We start from the raw sequence: 20,688 nt of genomic DNA, 5'->3' as shown, positions 1-20,688 counted from the left end.
AGAGTTTCCCACAACACCCTTCTCAGGTTTGGTTAATTTGCTAGAGCCACTCACAGAATTTAGGAAACATTTTACTTGTTAGTGTTCAAAGAAAATCACAGGCCTAAATTGCTGTCACTTAGACCAAGTCATCAAACTGGGGCTTAATACCTAATGGAAATACAGTTTCCATCCAGAAATTAAGTTTTAACCTGTCCTCCAGAAATTAAGTCTTAATCTGTCAATCAGAATTTTCTGATAAACACCAATGAGGTAATCTGTCACATGGGTCCTCTCCACCTAAGATAATCCACCTAATGAGACCCCCTGCCCTTCCACCTAAGGGAAGATGACCTTGCCTAGAGTAATCCTGTCTTTCTTCTGCCTATAACTTTCTTGCTCTGCCTGCTTTCCTACAAAAACCTTTCATTTTACACAACTTCTTGGAGCTCCCCTCTACTTTCTAGTTGGGATGCTGCCTGATACATAAGTTGCTTACTAAAGCCAATTAGATCTTCAAATTTACTCAGTTGAATTTTTTTTCTTGTTTTTCAAAGATTTATTTATTTATTTGAGAGAGAATGTGAGAGTGTACGAGTGAGGGGGGTGCGGTAGGGGTAGGATGCAGAGGGAGAGGGAGAGAGTCTCAAGCAGACTGTGCTGAGCATGAAGCTGGACTTGATGACCAATCTCACGGCCCTGAGATCACGACCTGAGCTAGAACCAAGGGTTGTATGCTTAACAGTACCACCCAGGCACCTCTGAATTTTTTTTTTTTTTAACATGAGATTGCCATTTTATTGTAAAAGGCTATAAGTCAGGAACAGTAATATAGAAGAGTGCACAGAGCAAAGTATGAGGAAAAGGCATGCAGCTTCCTGCCCTCTCCAGGCATACCACCCCTCCACACACCCACATGTTCACCAACCCCAGAAGCTCTCTGAACCAGTCTGTTAATAACAAAAATTCAACCAAGTAAAAAAAAAAAAAAAAAATTAAAGATTTATTTATTTGTTCATGATAGACACAGACAGAGAGAGAAAGAGAGGCAGAGACACAGGCAGAGGGAGAAGCAGGCTCCTTGCCGAGAGCCCGATGTGGGACTCGATTCCGGGACTCGAGGATCGCGCCCTGGGCCAAAGGCAGGCGCTAAACCGCTGAGCCACCCAGGGATCCCCTCAACCAAGTAAAATTTAAAGATTGAATTGGCTTTAATAATCAATTCATGAATCGGGCAGCATCCCATTTAGCAAGTAGAGGGGAGCTCCTAAGAGCTACAGAAAAGGAAAGGGATTTTAAAGGAGAGAGGGAATAAGCAAAAGGAAATTATTAGCAAAAAAATCTGTTGTTTTAGGCAAAGTTGTCTTTCTAAGGGGAACAGTAGGAGTCCATTGGTAAACTTCCTAGTTCTGACCAGGAAATTCCACGTTGGCTGGTTAAAGGTCACATTTTTAGGGCATTGAAACTGCAGTTATTTATTAAGTCTTGGTCTACTGACTTGGGGTCTTAACCTAAGTGACCCAACTTTGGGCTGTGATTTTCTTTTTCACAAGTCCTTTCTGGTTTTTATGGAGGCTTCCTTACATTGGCATGGCTGATTAAATCACTGGCCTTTGGTGATCATGATTGAAGCCTTCCCCTGGAGGTCAGAGAGTTGAACAGAATTCCATCTCTTTAAGCACCTTTTTGGTTTTGCTGGCAACCAGACCCCATCCTTAGGTGGGAGTCCCAAAAGTCACCTCATTAACATAACAAAAGACATTTTACTGCTTTCATCACTTAGGAAATTCCAAGGGTTTTAGAGCTCTGTGCCAGGTACAGGAGTCCCCTTTATCCATGAAGGACACATTCCAAGACCCCCAGTATCCACTGCCTGAAACCACAGGTAGTACCGAACCTCATATACACCATGTTTTCTGCTATACAAACATACCTATAATAAAGTTTAATTTATAAATTAGGAACATTGGGGATCCCTGGGTGGCGCAGCGGTTTAGCGCCTGCCTTTGGCCCAGGGCGCGATCCTGGAGACCCGGGATCGAATCCCACATCGGGCTCCCAGGGCATGGAGCCTGCTTCTCCCTCTGCCTGTGTCTCTGCCTCTCTCTCTCTGTGACTATCATAAATAAATAAATAAAAATAAAAAAAAATAAATTAGGAACATTAAGAGATTAAGTTATAGTACAATGGAACAATTATAACAATATATTACAAAAATATATATATATATTACAATGAAAGTTACGTGAATACGGTCTCTCTCAAAATATCTTATTGTATTGAACTCACCCTTCTTGTGATGATGTGAGATGATAAAATGCCTAGAATGAAGTGAGGTGAAAGAGGTAAGCGTTGTGATGTAGCGTTAGGCTACTAATGAACTTCTAAGCAGGAACGGTCAGTCTGCTCTCAGACTGAGGTTGACTGTGGGTAACAAAACCTCAGAAAGTGAAACCACAGATAAGGAGGGGACTACTGCATATATTTCTTATTAAAAACACAGTATTGCATAAGGCAAAATAAAAATAAGTTTATTGATGGAATTAAGGCTGCTAATCAGCTAATTTTAAAATAAAAAGATTATCCTAGCCCAGCTAGCACAATGTAATCAGAAGGATCCTTAAATTTGGAAGAAGGAATTAGAAGGATCAGTGTTAGTGGGATGCTCTGTGAGAAAGACCTGGATAACCTTTGCTAGCTTTGAGGATGAAGTGGGGCCATAAGCCAGAGTGCGAGCAGCCTCTGGGAGCTAGAAAGAGCAAGAAAACAGACTCTCCCCTAGAGCCTCCAGAATAGAACACAGCCCAACACCTTGCTTTTAGCCCAGTGAGATTGATTTCATACTACAGAATTGTAAGATTATAAATTTGTGTTATTACTAAATTTGTGGTGATTTGTTCCAGCAACAATAGCAAAGCAATATACCATCTGCTTTCCACGACTGGTTTCTGTCAAGTTTAATCCAGTTGGTAGTGAAATAAAATAGAGGCCAGGCAAAGGTGGGTTGAGGCAAGCTTTTAATGGAAACGCTCTCAGGCGAGGCTCTGCGGCCCTCAAGGGAGTGAGACTGGGGAAGTCACAGGCCAGGGAAGTGGCACCCAAAGGGAGTACATGCAAGCCTTTTTTTTTTTTTTTTTTTTTAATTTATGATAGTCACAGAAAGAGAGAGAGAGAGAGAGGCAGAGACACAGGCCGAGGGAGAAGCAGGCTCCATGCACCGGGAGCCCGACGTGGGATTTGATCCCGGGTCTCCAGGATCGTGCCCTGGGCCAAAGGCAGGCGCTAAACCGCTGTGCCACCCAGGGATCCCCATGCAAGCTTTTTAAGGGGGGAGGGGGAAGGGTTGTGTCTGTATGGGGTAACAGGTATTAGGGCATATTACGGGTGGAGTGGGTATGGGGCAATAACGGCTTATGTCCTTATATGGGTTTGGCTAAGGTGCGGTTTAGGTTTCCTGCATAGGTCCTGTCTCCCTGAGGACGTGTCCTCGGCGGGCAAGTTCCGAGGCGAGGGCAACAAGAGGGAGGGTCCGCCGCGGGTCTGTCGGGGCCTGCCCAGCCCCTTGATCCCGCCGGCCCAACGGTTTCCCGTTCATTGCTGCTTCTGAAGATAATGCAAAACCTCTCCTGTGCCATAGCCATCATTCTTTTGTTCTTCACTAGTTTGACTCCCAAGACCTGTATTTGAAATGTCCTACCATTATTTTTTGCTGTCACTGGGTCTTTTGTATTTTCCCCGCCCTTTGTCTACAGAACTCAACTGCAATTATGTTTCAAGCACCATCACTTTCTTCTGGCCTTGGTAAAAAACCAACACTGACAACAGTGAATATTTTCAAGCTTCGAAGTGTTAGCTCCCCTTGCAATTTACAGTTTGAGATGTCTGGCTTCCTTTTTTGCTTCCCCTTCCACCTTCATATTCTGTTTAATTTGAGATTTTGAAGATATGATGTGCAATGATGTTAGCAATAAAGAATGAAATCCAGATGGGTTATGACAACTGGAAGAAAATTTTCAACTCCTCTGGACAAGATACATTAAGATCAAAGACAGAGTGATGACATCAGTATCACTAAGGCCCCAAATAACTCCACATGCATTTACTCACACACTCATTTATTCATTCAATTGAACGTTAACAAATATATTGAGTGCTGACCATATGTTGGAAACTGTTCTAAGAGCTGGGGATTCATCCATGACAAGGATCTCTGCCCTTGTAAAACTTATTTTCTGGTGCAGGGAGGCAGGCAATAGACTAAACCATTAAGTAATATATGGTGAAGATGGTAAACACAGTGAGAAAAAAAAAAAAAGAGCAAGACTTGTAAGATGGACTAGGAGTGCTGCAACTTAAGTTGGGTGGACAAAGTAAGCTTCACTTTAAAAAGTGACAATTGAGGAAAGACTGGAATAAGTTAAGGAGCCCAGCTATTTCACACAAAAGAAGCAACCAGTTCAATGGCCATGAGGTGGGAACAAGCCTGCAGGCTTCAAGGTAGCAAAGTCAGTGTAGCTGGAGCCGAAGCAAGGGGAGAGAGTTAGGAGATGGGTCAAGGAGGCAATTGATGGGGGAGGACTTTGAATGAAACAGGGAGCTGTGATGTGGACCCAATTATAAGATGTGGGTTTCTCTTCGCATATCAAGCAATTTTCTGACACCAGCTGAATGTCTTATAATTGAACTCAATTCTGACACTATCTTCCTGGAGATTGGGTCAGATACCACAGATTAAGGGCTAGTCCTACAAGACTACTTCCCTGCACCCACCACCAGTTTTGGACTGGAGTTCCAATGATCCCATCCTTGGGTTTGATTAGTATGTAACAGCAGCTAATAGAACTCAAAAAACATTGTACTTACTTATTAGATTATTATACAAGGGTATAACTCAGGAACAGCCAGATGGAATAGATACATAAGGCAAAGTATGTGAAAAGGGTACAGAATTTCCTTGTCCTCTACAAGCTTGGCACTCTCCCCATATCTCCACGTGTTCATTCACTGGGAAATTCTCTAAACTCTGTTTTCTTTTGTTTTATGGTGGCTTCATTACATAGACAATTGAACTCAATCACCAACCCTTCTCTCATTCTACGGAGATTGAGGAGATGGGATTAAAGATTCCAACCCTTTCATCACATTGTTGATTCCCTTGGTAGCTAGCTTCCAAATTTAGGTGCTTTCCAAAAGTTAATTCATTAACATAACAAAAGACATCAATATAGTTCCTATTACTAAGGAAATTCCCAGGGTTTTAGGAGCTCTGGGCTCGGAAAGGGATGAAGACCAAATATATATTTCTTATTATAAATCACAATATCACAGAAGCCATGTCATAGTTTGAAGACCAAGAGGGACATGATGGTAACATATTTTTTGAAAGTTTTATTTATTTAACTTATCTCTACACCTGACATGGGGCCCAAATTTACCACCCCAAGATCAAGGGTCACATGCTCCTCCATGTGCTCCTCCAGCTCCTCCAACAGAGCTGCCACGTGCCCCCAAACTTATCATATTTTAAGTGGGTTGTTCTAGTTGCTGACATTCTACTGTAGAGAAACAATGGAGAAAGAGAAGACACACCATTCATGAGACAACTTTAGTAATCTAGGTGAGAGATGATGGTGGCAAGGACCAGGGTGGTGACAATGGATGTTATAAGAAGTGGTCAGATTCTGGTTGCATTTCAGAAGTAGAGCCAACATGATTTTGTGTTTGATTGCTTGTATGTTATGTGAGAAGGAGAAAAATAAAAGATGACCCCAAGCTTTTTGGCCTTAAGAAGGATGGCATTTTCAATAGGTGAAATGCAGAAGTCTATAGATGGAAAACTTTGTAGAGTAGGGGGAAGATCAGAAGGTCAAGTTGGGGCATGTTAGCTCTGATATATCTAATAGATAGACAAATGGAGCTACCAGCTTGGCAGTGGGATATATGAGTATAAAGTTCATGGGACATCTCTGGGTTAGAAATATATATCTGAGAGGCATAAACATATAGTCCATGTTTAAAGTCATGAGAATAAGGATGAGATCACCTAAAGGAGTGGGTGTTGATAAAGAAGAGAAGTGGTCAAAAACTGAGCCCTGGCATTCAGCATTAAGACGCCAAGGATATGAAGAAGAATCCACAAAGAAGGCTCAGAAGGAGTTGTGGGATAAGAGGTGTTAAACAAAATTCAAATAGTAAATTTGAAGACCTAATTGACTTTATTAAGGGCTGCCTGGATGGCTCAGTCAGTTAAGTGTCTGACTCTTGATTTCAGCTCAGGTCATGATTTCAGAGATGTGAGATGAAGCCCCACCTGGCTCTGTGCTGAGCATGGAGCTTGCTTAAGATTCTCTCTCTCCTTTTCATTTGCCTCTCCCTTCAATAGTACTCTATCTCTCTCTCTTCTCTCTCTTTTTTTTTTTTTTTCAGGGCTTTATTATTTTTTTTTAAAGATTTTATTTATTTATCCATGATAGTCACACACAGAGAGAGAGAGGCAGAGACATAGGCAGAGGGAGAAGCAGGCTCCATGCACCGGGAGCCCGACGCGGGATTCGATCCCGGGTCTCCAGGATCACACCCTGGGCCAAAGGCAGGCGCCAAACCGCTGCACCACCCAGGGATCCCTATCTCTCTTTCTCTAAAAAATATAATAAAATAAATAACTGGCTTTGTTAAATGATTCATAATTAGGCAGCATCCCATCTAGCAAATAGGGGGGAGCTCCACTGAGCTAAACCAAAGAAAAGTTTTTAAAGGAAAAGAGAAATCATAGAAAAAAAGAGAAGAACGGAATTTATTAGTGAGGAATGTGTTGTTTAGGCAAGGTTGCCATCCGAAGGGGAAGGAAAGGGATCTATTAGTAAATTTTCATTATTGACCAGGAAATTCCATGTTGACTGGTTAAGGGTAATATAAAACTGCAGTTAGGTTAGGGATTAAGTTCTGGTTTAGTGACTTGGGGCCTGAACCTAAGGAATGCCATTTGGGATCTGTGGGTTTTTTGTTTCTTTTTGAGGGGGGAGGGGTGCTTTTCTCAAACAGAGGAAAACCAGTAGAGACCAGGGACCTGAAAGCCAAGTGAAGAAGTGTTCTTAGGAAGAGGGAGTGACCAAGTAAGACACAGACTGGTAATTGTCCATTAGGTACTAACATGGAAGTCGTTGGCTAGCCTTGACTGGAGAAATTTCTTGGAGTCCTCATGGCAAAGCATAATTTGAGTTGATTTAAACAGAGGAAAACACAGACAATTCTTTTGAAGAGTTTTGTGTATCAAGATTAAAATGAAGCAAAGAGCAAAACTATAGCAAGAGAAGTGAGATCAAGAGAATGTTTATTTTACAATGAGAAACATAATAGCATGAATACTTGTGGTGATGGGGATGATCAGATGGAGAAGGAGAAATTGATGATGTGGGAGCAGAGGGAAAAATTGTTGGAGCTATGTTCTTGAATTGGCCAAAGGAAACTACAGGGTAGTTGTTCCCAAGCTCTAGTGTGAATCAGAATCCCCTAGACGGCCTGCAAAAACCCAGATTCAATGGATCTGGGATGGAACCTGAAAATTTGCATTTCTAAGTTCTCTGGTAATGTTGATGCTGCTGCTTAGGGAAACCATACTCTGGGAACCACTGGTTTTTTGGGAAGGGGCTTGCTAATGCTAAATAGGAGTCCAGCCATTAATCTGCAGTAACAGATTCACTCATTAAAGTAATTATACAGGAGGGTTTATTTTGGAAAGATGCAGCCAAGAAGACCAAAACAGCTAACATAGCCAATCTCGCTGTCTTAGGCTATCGGACTTAACAAACCTGGCATTGCCTCTGAAGAGAAGTCACTCTGAATAAGTCTAAGTTTGCAGGCACACTACCTTCCTCTCTATACTAGCTGGGCCACTTTTCTGATGTTTAGCCAAGTAGAAACACTTGGTTCACATAATCACTCCGTTTACATGATTGGAATGGCTCCGAGGCCACTCCTGGCTGGGCTTCTGCAACATTCTTGGGAGTCCCAGGTGCATCACACCCTCAGCCTGCTCTTTCCAATGCATGTTCCATAACATTGCAAAAGAGCCTAACTAAATGTGATGGTGGTGTTTTGCTGGCCAACATTTGGAATTGTGATTAGCTGGAGGCCAAGCCAAAAACCTCAAGAAGCTTGAGTCTTGTATTTTCTTTCTTTCTTTCTTTCTTTCTTTCTTTCTTTCTTTCTTTCTTTCTTTCTTTCTTTCTTTTTTTTTTTTTTTTTCTTATTGCAATGATCAAAGCTTGCCAGAAATGGCCACTAGCAATCAATCTTTCCATAACATTTTTTTTTTTTTTTTTTTTTTTTGCTTTTTCTCATTGCAGAGATGGGTATAGCAACATATACTCAGAATGTAACAACAGCAATTTCCCTCTGAATAGCTGTTATGGGGTTAAAAACATTTTCATATTCAATTTATTATGTCCATTTTATCTATGAGGAAACTGAAGCTCCCAGGGAGTAAGTCAACAGTCCAGGTCTTTCAATTCTGAATTTCTTTTTACATACAGTACTGTGTAAGTATAGTGAATTGACTTACATATATTGTGAAATGATCATCACAGTGAAGCACTGGGAACAATAATGCAATGAACCCAAGGCCCTCCAGGGTATATAAAAGAAAGATCAAGGAAGTTAATAAGTGACACTTTGACTAAAGCAAGGAGGGGACCAGGTTGAAGATCAGCACTTGCCCTCAGAGGAATGATACAAATCATAATGTTTTTGTATGGTTACATCAAACCCTGGATGGGACCCACCAGTGGAGCTGGAGGTCCAGAAAGCCTCAATGGGAGGAATACTTTGAACACTTATCAGTTATTGCTTTTTTTTTTTTCTGTTCCCAACATCTTATTCCCTAGAATCATGCAAAATGAAACTGCAGATGATGGTGAAGAAGACTGAACATGGACCTGAGAAGTAGAGACAAAAAGAGAAGAGAAAGGAAGAAGGAGGAGAACACAGGGAAGAGAAGAAGAAATTATAGGGCATTTGCTGTCAGGCAATAGAAAAAAATGTAAAATCAGAAATGATCCTATTTAACATGGCCTACCTCTGAGGTAGAAACTCAAATAGATGGGATCCCTGGGTGGCGCAGCGGTTTGGCGCCTGCCTTTGGCCCAGGGCGCGATCCGGGAGACCCTGGATCGAATCCCATGTCGGGCTCCCGGTGCATGGAGCCTGCTTCTCCCTCTGCCTGTGTCTCTGCCTCTCTCTCTCTCTCTCTCTATCATAAAAAAAAAGAAAAAGAAAAAGAAACTCAAATAGAGGCATCATGTACAGAACTTTAACATCTCCCATTGATGGTGGCATCCTGAGGGTGGCATCCCCTCCATCCCAGTCAATGCCTCATTCTAGAGCAGGAAGTCCTCCAAACAAGTTTCCAAATTCAGGCTTTTGATTGAATCGACTTCCCAGAATTGGGTACTGGCCTTCTTTCCCAATTTCAGAATATGAATCAGAATCATATTTAATGATCCTGAAAAATAAAACAAGATACTCCTTTTACTTGGAGAAAGAAATAAATATACTTGACGGTGATTTTCTGATGCATTTCAGAATAATCTTCATGTTAATTCAGTGGGAAACTAATTAGATTTCCTCTGAAAGAGAGAACATTATCTCCTACATTGCAAAAACAAAAACAAAAACAAAAAACCCCCCTCCAAGGTCAATTGATTCCAGGGCCAGGAGCTACTTACAAATGTTCCTGTCTTTTTTTTTTTTTTTAAGATTATTTATTTATTTTAAAAAAAAGATTATTTATTTATTTGTTCACGAGAGACACACACACAGAGAGAGAGAGAGAGAGAGGCAGAGACATAGGCAGAAGGAGGAGAAGCAGGCTCCCTGCAGAGAGCCCAACTCAGGGATCATGCCCTCAACCATTGAGCCACCCACGGGTCCCTGTTCCTGTTTTTGAAAAGAATTTGTCCTGACCTCACTTCTAAACGACTCTTTAGAGTCTAAAGGATACATAAAGCATATGTATCTTGGGGGCTTATTTCCCATTTGCTAATTAAAAGTTCCTTGTCAGCAGTATTTATCACTATTATTATTGGTGAGTGAATCATCCTCTTTTTCTACCAAATCTATTTTCCAGGCTCACCCATTCTAAGTGTTGGCTTACAACTTTCTCATAGGTGCCAAAACAACCCACTCAGATGAGTCTTCTCTGCATTTTCTCTGTCAAATCCTTTTGCTCTCTAATCTGAGACTGAAGTCTTAATTAAACAATTGCCTGCTTTCAAAATTTTCTGGATTGACATCTGTCTTACTCTCAAACCAAACTTTTTTTTTCTTTTTTTTTTTTTTTTTCATTCTCCAGGTAGAGACCCTTAACAAGGCATCATAAAAGAAATAGATTTGTCTTCAGCCTGGTGTCTTCCGGTCAGAACTGTGAATTCTGAGTCTTACAAATACATGGATTTCTAGGGCAGCTTTGTAACTCCATGCTCCCTCTTGTTCATGAAATATCACAGCAATGGAAACTCTAATCATTGCATTAATAAAGGGCCATTCCAAAGCTGTTATTTATTTTTTAACTTAAAAATTAAAAAGATTTTCATTTTGAAAAAATATTCATTTTGACATAATTTTCAACTTTCAAAAACAATGCAAAAATACTACAAAGATGCTTATATACTTCATCCAACTTCCCCAAATGTTGGCAACTTACGTAACCATAGATCAATTATCAAAATCAGAAAACTAACATTGATTCAATACTATTAACTAATCTACAGACTTTACTCAAGTTTTTCTGATTGTCCCACTAATCTCCTTTATCTCCTCCAAGATCTAACCCAAAGTCACATTTGTATTAGCTGTTATGCCTCTTTAGCCTCCTTTAGTTTGGAACAGTTACTCAACCTTTCTTCATCTTTCATGACCTTGACCCTTTGAAGAGTCACTTATTTGAGGCTTGTTATTTTGCAGAATGTTCCTCATATGGGAAATCTACTTTTCTCCTACCAAAATTCTGGAAGAGTATTGGGGTTTTACTCTTATTTCTACTACAGTTTAGGGACATCTTGAAAAATAAGGCCTCATGCAATTTACCTCATAAAAGCTTATATAGTTCAGTCTGAAATTTGGTCATCTTTTCCAAAAAAGCAATCAAGTTATGTGTAATCAGTTACAAACAACAGAAACGCAAACTCAAACCAGTTTGAGCCAGGGAGAATACTTCTTGCCATGGGCAACTAAGAAATCTAGAGGTGAGCTAAACTTCAGGAAAGAGCTGATCCAGTCCCCCCCCCCCCCCCCCCCAGAGTCTTTTAACCTAAACTCTCCTCACAACATTGGCTTTATCTCGGGGCTGGCTCTTTCTGTCACAAGGTGGCTACCAATAACAACTGGGGTGACATGATACCTCATTCATATTCAGAAAATCACTGAGCATTGTCTCTAACCCAGTCACCAGGGCTCAAATGGGGAATGTACTGAATCCCTTAAATCATCACAGCTCACCTCTGGAGCTAAGAACAGGACCATTGTCACCTAGTTCACTTGTGGAGTGCTTTTAGAAGAAATGGGTGCTATGTAGGCAATTAACTTATGTCTACCACAAACCAAAATCCTTAGTGGTAGAAGTGCAGATGAGTGTGTGTGTTATGGGGGATAGGAGATTCGGTGCAGGTGTGTTCCAATGGACGCTTAGTCAATGCTAAGAGGGCTCAACCAGAATGTCAGAAAGAACACAGTCTATACAAAATCAGGAATGATAACTGAGAAGTGGCAGTTTTTATTGTTTTGGTTTAACATTTAAGATAGTTAAAAAAATTCTCCTGATTTCTTCTTTGACCCACTGCTTATTCAGTAATGTGTCATTTAGTCTCCACATTCTTGTGAATTTTCTAGTTTTTTTTTTTTTAAGAATACAATTCGACTTTTTTTTTCTTTTTTTTTTAATTTTTATTTATTTATGATAGTCACACAGAGAGAGAGAGAGGGGGGCAGAGACACAGGCAGAGGGAGAAACAGGCTCCATGCACCGGGAGCCTGACATGGGATTCGATCCAGGGTCTCCCGGATCGAACCCTGGGCCAAAGGCAGGCGCCAAACCACTGCGCCACCCAGGGATCCCGAATTTTCTAGTTTTATTCACATAATTAACTTCTAGTTTCATACTATTATGGTCAGAAGTGATACTTGATATGATCTCAATCCTCCAAAACAAAAAACATTATCTTTAGCCTCTATTTAGACCTATGCATTCACAAGGGTATTCTGCATAGCATTACTAATATGTGATAATGGCAGGGAACATTGGAAAAATGGGATCCTTGGGCAAACAAGTTTGAGAGATGTTACCTACATCAAACACACCTTGCACCTCAACTCACATCTTTTTGGCCCACTGTTTCACTCTAGCCTTTGCTACACCACCCTCACCAGGTGCAGGTACCTCACCTAGGAAGTGCCATGCATCTCTGTCCTCTGTGCCAAGGCTTCCTCATCACTGCAGGCTGGGATGGCTGCAGGGAACCTGTTGAGAGCTTCTGATGCATGTGCAATCATAGACATGTGAAGGAGATGACACCGACAGGGAAACTTCGTCAACGGTGGGATGGAGCCAGTGAATAAAAGTGCCTTTTCCATCTCTCAGGTAGAAAACTCTGAGGTGCATTTAACACAGCTCATCAGTGGAACTCTGTATAGAGCCCCCATCAACCACAGTGGTCATCAACTCAATAGCGTACCTTTAGACAGGCTTTGTTTTCCTTCCTCTCTTCCATTCTTCTTCTTCCTCAAGATCACTTTTAAAAATTACTTGAACATAAACCCTCATCTTAGGTTCTCTCCCTTTTGGAGTAATCTACCATAAGACTCTAGATGAAACAACGTCACATGGGTTTTTCTAGTGCCTATCTTCTCTGAATCCATAATTTTTAATGGACAATGTAATAATCTAATATTATTTACAGTATGCAGCATTCTCTAAATTAATTGACATGGCAATACATTTTTCTTTCGTGAATACTTTGTGACACTAGTGTTCTATGGTCACATTTTGGGCAAGGCTAGCCTTAGCAAAAATCCTGGGTTTCACATGATGCAGTTTTGGTAGCTGTTTTCCAAGGTCCTCAGCGAACTCCTCCTGTTGTCTGTGCCTTGTGTTGGCCCACTCCTCATTCCCACATTAAATTTTGGCTTGCCCAGGACTGTGTCAGGCAATAGAACCAGCAGAAATAACACTGCAGGTGAGCTCTTTAAGAGGACTGGTAATTTCCATTTATTACTTCTTCTTCAAACACTTACCTATGGGTGCCTTGAGCTGGCATTTAAGAAGTCTGGCTACCTTGCTGAAGGGAACATGTGGAGGCGTCATATGAAAAGGAGAGGTCCCATGACCACATGGAAAGGGAAAGAGACTCCACTTCCCCAGCATCCCAGGTAAATCTCTGGATGACTGACTCCAGTCCCACTTGGGCGATAGTCCAAGCAAAGCAAGGGAAGAACTGCCCAGCTAAGGTCCATTAACCTATAGAACCATGAAGATAAAGTGTTTCTTGTTTTAAGCCACTAAATTGCAGAGTGGTTAGTTACAATGTAATAGATCCCAGAAACACTAGTAGACTAGAACTGGCAATCGTTTAACTTTAAGCTTCCCAAAGGAGCCCTAAAACAGGGAATTAGGCACCATTGTTTCAGTCTTTGGTTTTCTCACTTGGATGATTTCTTTCTTCTCTTAGTGTCACCTGTTAACTTACTCTGTGTGGTTTTTTTCTTTCAGAATTTTGTTACAAAGGTGTGGGTCTCCTGTTTTGAGTCCCAGATCTACCACTTAATCTTTCATGGTTTTTACCTCCCAGCATCCTCCTAAGCATCTAGGCATAGTTTTCTGAAGAATCAAACTTTTCCACTCTCTGTCAATGTGCTGGCCCTGCCCTGGCTCAATGGGGGAATTTAGGACACAGGCCTGGCCAATCAAAGGTTCCTTTCCCACTGGCTGCAGTGATTGACAATGATTCAAGGTAACCAAGATAAATCACAAAATTCTGCTTCAGTGACCAGAAAATAAACATTTTCTCTTCCACTGGAATTGGGTTTGTGAGGATCTAAGAAACAAAATGGCAGAGTATATTGAACCAATACATCCTGCACTGCAGGTTCCAGCCTGGTTTCTATATTAATGACCAGATGTGTGGATCCAGTGGATTACTTGACATTTCCATTTAAATGTTGAATAAGCATTGCAACTTAGCATATCCAAAGCAACTCTTGGCATCTACATATCCCAAATATGCTTTTCCCCTGATCTTCTCTGTTCCATAAATGGCTCCACCACTGACCCAATTTCTTATATTAGAAACCATAGAGTCATCCCTGACTTCTCTCTTTCTCTCACATCACACATCTGATCCATAAGGAAACCCTTTCTGCTCTATCCTCAAATAATTCCAAAATCCAGTCACTTCTCATTGCTTCCACTAGCCTGCTCCAATCTATTGATATTTCTTGCTTGGATTATTGCAATAGTGTCTTGAAATTTATCTCTTCTAAGATGATACCTAGAGTTCATTCTCTACAAAACAGCCAGTGATCCTTTCAACTAAAGGTCTGACTGGATCACTCCAGCTGCTTGAACCTCCTTATTGTAATCTCATGGAAATCTCTTGTCTCACTCAGTAGTCTTTACCCTGTTTGACACTCTTCTGGGTCCAACTCCCAATTAACATTTGACCTCTCTCCACCCGCTCACCCCCTTGCTACCTTTGCTGCAGCCACACTAGCTACCACGTTGTTCCTTAAACATGCCAAGCAGATCCTATTGCAGAGCCTTTGGACCTCCAGCTCTCTGTTTGCCAAGTTCTTCCCTAGATAGCTGGTGATTTGCTCCCTCACCTCCTTCAAATATCACCCTATTACTGGGTATTCACTGATACTAAATATTTTATTAATTCTGTTAGGTATAGGGATCCCTGGGTGGCGCAGCGGTTTGGCGCCTGCCTTTGGCCCAGGGCGCGATCCTGGAGACCCGGGATCGAATCCCACATCAGGCTCCCCGTGCATGGAGCCTGCTTCTCCCTCTGCCTGTGTCTCTGCCTCTCTCTCTCTGTGACTATCATGAATAAATAAATAAAATCTTAAAAAAAATTCTGTTAGGTATAATAATGGTATTGTAGATGATGCTGAAAATGCTCTCATTGGTCTTAATTACATATTATGGATAGAATGGGATGATGTTTTGATTTGGCTGCTATGTGTGAATGTGTGTGTGTGTGTGTGTGTGCATAGATAAAAGGGAAATAGGTAAAACATGATTAGAAAAATGTTGATAATGGGTGAAACTAAATGGGTGAAACTGGGTAATGGATCATTCTATTTTTTCTCTTTTTGTGTGTTTGAAATTTCCATACTAAAAATGTTTTAAATTACCTTATCATAGACTCTTTTTTTAAAAAAGATTTTATTTATTCATTTAAGAAAGAGAGAAAACAGGGAGAGAGGTAAAAGGAGAGGGAGAATCAGACTTCCTGCTGTGCAGGGAGCCCGATGCAGGGCTCCATCCCAGGACTCAGAGATCATGACCCAAGCTGAAGGCAGATGCTCAACTATCTGAGCCACCCAAGTACCCTGATAGACTCCTTTCTGACCACACTCTTACTCTTACCTTTTCCTGATTTAGTTATCTTCATAGTCCTTATCACTATCTGACATAATATACATTATTTATTTATTTGTTTATGCCCTCTACTTTTGGTAGAATGTAAGTTCTATGAATGTTTCCCATGAATGTGAGAATGTAAATTCCATGAATATTTATTGAACATAGCTGTGTGCTAGTCACTGTTCTAAATACAATGTTTTGTTCATCATACTCTGTGTGTCTTCAATGATTAACACATAACAGGTGTTAAATAAATATTTTTTAATTTAATGAAGACTATGCACAGAAAAGAATGACCAGATTATGGAGAAGAAATAAGATGCTAATGTTATAGTTTGAGTTCCTGGATCCAGCTGAACCTGAAGACCTACCTTAGGGCTTTGCAATTGCATGAGCCAATAAGCTCTCATTTTTGGGCCAGTTTGAACTCTTTTTTCAGGAAGAACTTTCAACCAAAAAACCTTGATACAATATATAATTAAATGTCTCTAAACTTCTTTCTCAAGCAAGAAAATGGGAAAAATATTACTATTTGCCCAGCCCCCTCATAGGCCTGTTAACATTTGTGAGGCCCAATTGAATTGCTATATATGGAAGCACATTGCTGACTTCGACATAGTTCTGCAATGTATGCTATTTTCACTCACAATCATGCAAATAATAGAATCTTTTCATTAAAAGGAAAGTTAGATTGGGAAACTGGATTACTTATGAGTTATCAGAAAAGTCATTCTGGCTGCCCAGAGTTTTCATCCAGTGACAGGAAACAACCCAGCTCCACTGAGTAAACTTAGCCGGATGAAAGAGAACCAAGAATAAAAGTGCTTTACAAGTAAAAAAAGAAAAGACAAAGAAGTGCAGGAAGGGCCAGTTAACAGATAACCATTCCCAGACCCCTTCCTTTTATGGAACAGGCCAAAAAACTCCAGTGTTTTGTTCAAGGTCAAATAGCTACTTTCAGTGGCAGAATCAGGACCAAAAACCCAAATCTCTTGGCTTCCAATCCCATACTCTTTCCAACACCACAAATGTACAATTTCATTCTTCTAAAGTTTTTCTCTTTGTTTTTCCTTCCTCTAAATTTTTGGAGATAAATCATAGTTTGGGGGGTCAAATTTGAACCTCCATTTCAGTATATGACCTATGAAACAATTTGCAGATGAAAAAGGGAGACAGGGAGGAAGTCTCATTCCTGTATTCCAGAGTTTCCCGGGATCCCTGCGTGGCGCAGCAGTTTGGCGCCTGCCTTTGGCCCAGGGCGCGATCCTGGAGACCTAGGATCGAATCCCACGTCGGGCTCCCGGTGCATGGAGCCTGCTTCTCCCTCTGCCTGTGTCTCTGCCTCTCTCTCTCTCTCTCTGTGACTATCATAAATAAATAAAAATTAAAAAAAAAAAATCCAGAGTTTCCCTACCCAAGAAAATCTCAATGGCTGAAGCCATTGGTTGCCATCTCTGCTTTGAAGTCCTGGGACCTAGCTTTGCGCAGTGGCAGTATCGTAGCCAATGAGGTTTATCCGAGGCGCGATTATTGCTAATTGAAGTCCTGGGACCTTTATTCCAAAGTCTTTTGGCTCTGAGACCTTTAAATTACACTGGTCTTATATTAATTCCTAAAGGTCATTTCATAAACACTGAGCTAGTAATAAAAGAAGATCAACTTTCAAAGCAAAAGGAGAAAATATTCACAAACTGTGAAATGTGAGGAGTGTATCAATGAGCAGGATGTTGGGTAGAAGAGTGGAGAGATCCTGACAGGAGTGTTTGAAGGTCTGGGGTCCATTCCCACAGAACCATTTCTAGGATAATGATAAACCTTTGGGAAACTGTGAAAGGAGTGACACAGGCTTTGTTACCTCTGTCTTCTGTTACTTTTCTGCAGCCACCACCATCATCTTGCTCTGTATTTTCATTCCTGTCTCTCCATCTCTTAACTTGTTTTCATATGGGAAAGAGATGTCAAGTTGGCAGTTGCACGCAGAGATCTGAATTTCAGAAGATATATTTTGAATTATTCATGCCTCAAGGATTGCCTTGGCTGCAGGAAGCAGAGTCATCCAAGACCACCTACTTTCAGAGGCTGCTCCCATGCAGTGACTAAGCAAAGGCCCAGCCATCTCAGCTTGACTCAGAACAACTCTGAAGACCCATTCTGGCTCCCGTGCTTCCCATGAATTGATGGAGCCTGTTAGCCTCCACACTGCAGCTGATCTTTTCCCTCCATCCACTCCTGCTTCCTACTTTTTTCTCCTACTTCCCTCAGGCATTGATTTTAAGAACACTCCCCAGCAAATATCCTGCAAACCAAATTCCATCTCAGAGTTCCTCCCAGGGAACCCAACCTGCAGGACACTCCCTCGTCTCATTCTTGTCACAGTTATCCTCCTGGGTTCCCTGTTTCCTGACGCCCTGATGGCACTTCCTCCCATTTTCCCAAGAACTAATTTGACAACTCATTCTGCTCAGGAGTTTCCTAGGACCCATTGCTCTAGCCAGTCTCTTTTAGACTCACCACCAACAAACACCCTCCAGTTACTTGCTGAGTCCTTCTAGCGTAGGCTCTATTTTGTGGATCCTGACATAGTGTCTTGGGACAAGGAGAGGACCATATTGTCTGAGGTGGATAAAGAGAGAATGTATGGTAGAAGCATACTGAAACACCCACTGGGTCCACTGAAAGTGGGTAACCACAATCTAGGATAGAGGGTATGACACACCACTAATGGACAAGGCACCACTTAAAATCCTGTGAATGAGACTTTGAATTGCTAAGCCATTACTGGAATAGCAGAGAGGGCACTAGAGTTGTAAGATCTCAGATGAAACTTGGATAGGAAATAGGGATCCCTGGGTGGCACAGTGGTTTAGCGCCTGCCTTTGGCCCAGGGTGCGATCCTGGAGACCCGGGATCGAATCCCACGTCAGGCTCCCGGTGCATGGAGCCTGCTTCTCCCTCTGCCTGTGTCTCTGCCTCTCTCTCTCTCTCTCTCTCTCTCTCTCTCTCTCTGTGACTATCATAAATAAATAAAATTTTAAAAAAATAAAAGAAACTTGGATAGGAAATAAAACATATAAAAAATAGTGAAAGGGAATAAAGGGGAAAGGAGAGAAAATGAATGAAAATATCAGTGAGGGTAACAAAACATGAGAGACACCTAACTCTGGGAAACAAACAAGGGGTAGTGGAAAGGGAGGTGGGCAGGGGGTTGGGGTGACTGGGTGATGGGCACTGAGGGGGGCACTTGGCAGGATGAGCACTGGGTGTTATGCTATATGTTGGCAAATTGGACTCCAATTAAAAAAAAAAAGAAAAGAAAACATTTGTTTTGTTTTCAAAATTGGTTGCTTTTGACAGATTCATTCCAATTTCTGAGCTTGTCAAAGTCTCCCAACTTGTAGATGTATACACAACCTTCTTGTATTATTATTTACTTACTAATATTTAGTCATTTAAAATTACCTTATACTTTATCCATAGGCAGTTTACTTTCTCAATTGAGTAGTGTTGTTTATAAGGTGTCCTATCAACTACTGATTTGGTTTAGTTTCTGGAGATAAATATTTAATGAATAAATATACACAGAAGAGAATGGCCAGACTATGGTGCTAATGTCATGATTTGGGTTTCCAGATCCAGCTGAACCCCAAGACCTACCCCTGAGCTTAGAGTTATGTGAGTTAATACATTCTCTATTTTGCTTGTGCCAGTTTGACTTCAGTTTTCAATAAAAAAATTTGTGGTTAGAAAAACCCTGGAATACCATGTGAACTTGGGAAAGTCACTAAATGTCTCTAAACTTGTTTCCCAAGTAGCAAAATGGGAGACTCTGCCTGCCTCATAGGTAGCAGATACTATCATATTCCCTTGAGCATTTCTATCACCTAAATTCCAGCTATCAACATTTCAGACTCTTTGAAGGCCCCTTAGCTAGACTAGGCTCTGCCCCACTCTACAGGTGGTCAGGCAGGTCCCTGAGCAACCCTCAAGTAATAACTAGGATATGAATACTCCAGCTCCCTCAGGCCTCAGGGGGGCTCGCTCTAAAGGGATTGTTCTATGCTGTCTCCAAAAGTACTCTAGTAGAATTAAGCTTTAGCTGTCCATAGTACCTTTATCTATCAACCACCTTGCCCTTTATTGGGTTCTTTTCCTCCTCTCCCATCAGTTTTCTTGGGATCTCATCCCAAATGGATTATAAGCACCCAGATTGCTGTCTCAGAGTTTCTGGGGGAGAAAAATGTTTCTCAGTCAAAATGAAGAAAATTACACCTTTCCAATGTCTGGTAAACTCCAATCTCTCTGTATAATTTGCCTGTGTTCAGGACATTGCTGAATTTTCATTGGTTGAAGTGGTTTAACTCAAGCCATCAGTATATATGTCCCAGCATAAAAGATGTGATAACCACTCTGATGTTGAACCAGTGTTGTTAAGCTATTCATTTTATTTTATACACAGTTGTGTGTATTTTAAAGATAACTCTCCAAAAATGTCCTTTTCAGTAGATTCCACAGATAAAAGGATGAAGGGCCTCTAAACATGCTGCCTTGCTTTAAAAACAGCCGAAAGCACGTGTGCATTTATAGAATCAATTTTATAAACAGCATTAGTGTGAATGAAGCTGGAATATATTCCCACATGACAACTGAGAGTTTCACAGAAATATGCTGGATGAAAAAGTATTTACTGTGGCTTAGACAGGCTCTCACACATGGGAGGACAAGAAATGAGACGCCTCTTAATAAGCCATCCACAGTCTACAAAACTCACTGCACCTAACACAGGAACGTGAGTGGCAACCAGAGCCTCAAAACAAAGAGTAATCACCATATGGTCCTAGCGTGGGAAGATCGCGGGGCCCTGCTGGTCTTATCAGTGACACCTGTTCTCCCAGCTGGGGCACATTACTGGTGGTGTCATCTTCAAAAGCAAAGGACAGCAAACACAATCCAAAGAAGAATCAGAAATGTGGGCAGATGGGGTTGATGGCTTGATTAGCAGGTCCCTCTACTTTGGGAGCTGGACTGGTGCCATCACATCCTGTTTCCTGTGCTGGTGGTCCCCGGCACTCAGC

General features: G+C 41.3%; 1 protein-coding gene and 1 pseudogene across 1 annotated transcript in view; both read left to right on the top strand.

The window, feature by feature from the left end:
- The window catches only part of NDUFAF5 (NADH:ubiquinone oxidoreductase complex assembly factor 5), a 424,603-nt gene that overhangs the window by 247,485 nt on the left and 156,430 nt on the right, over positions 1–20,688 (top strand). The window lies entirely within an intron of this gene.
- LOC112674304 (U4 spliceosomal RNA) lies at positions 17,093–17,268 on the top strand (annotated as a pseudogene).

This window comes from Canis lupus, chromosome 24, assembly GCF_003254725.2.
Source record: "Canis lupus dingo isolate Sandy chromosome 24, ASM325472v2, whole genome shotgun sequence".
NCBI lineage: Eukaryota > Metazoa > Chordata > Mammalia > Carnivora > Canidae > Canis > Canis lupus.
The sequence above is the reverse complement of the archived record's forward strand: the minus strand, read 5'-3'. Positions and strand labels throughout refer to the sequence as shown.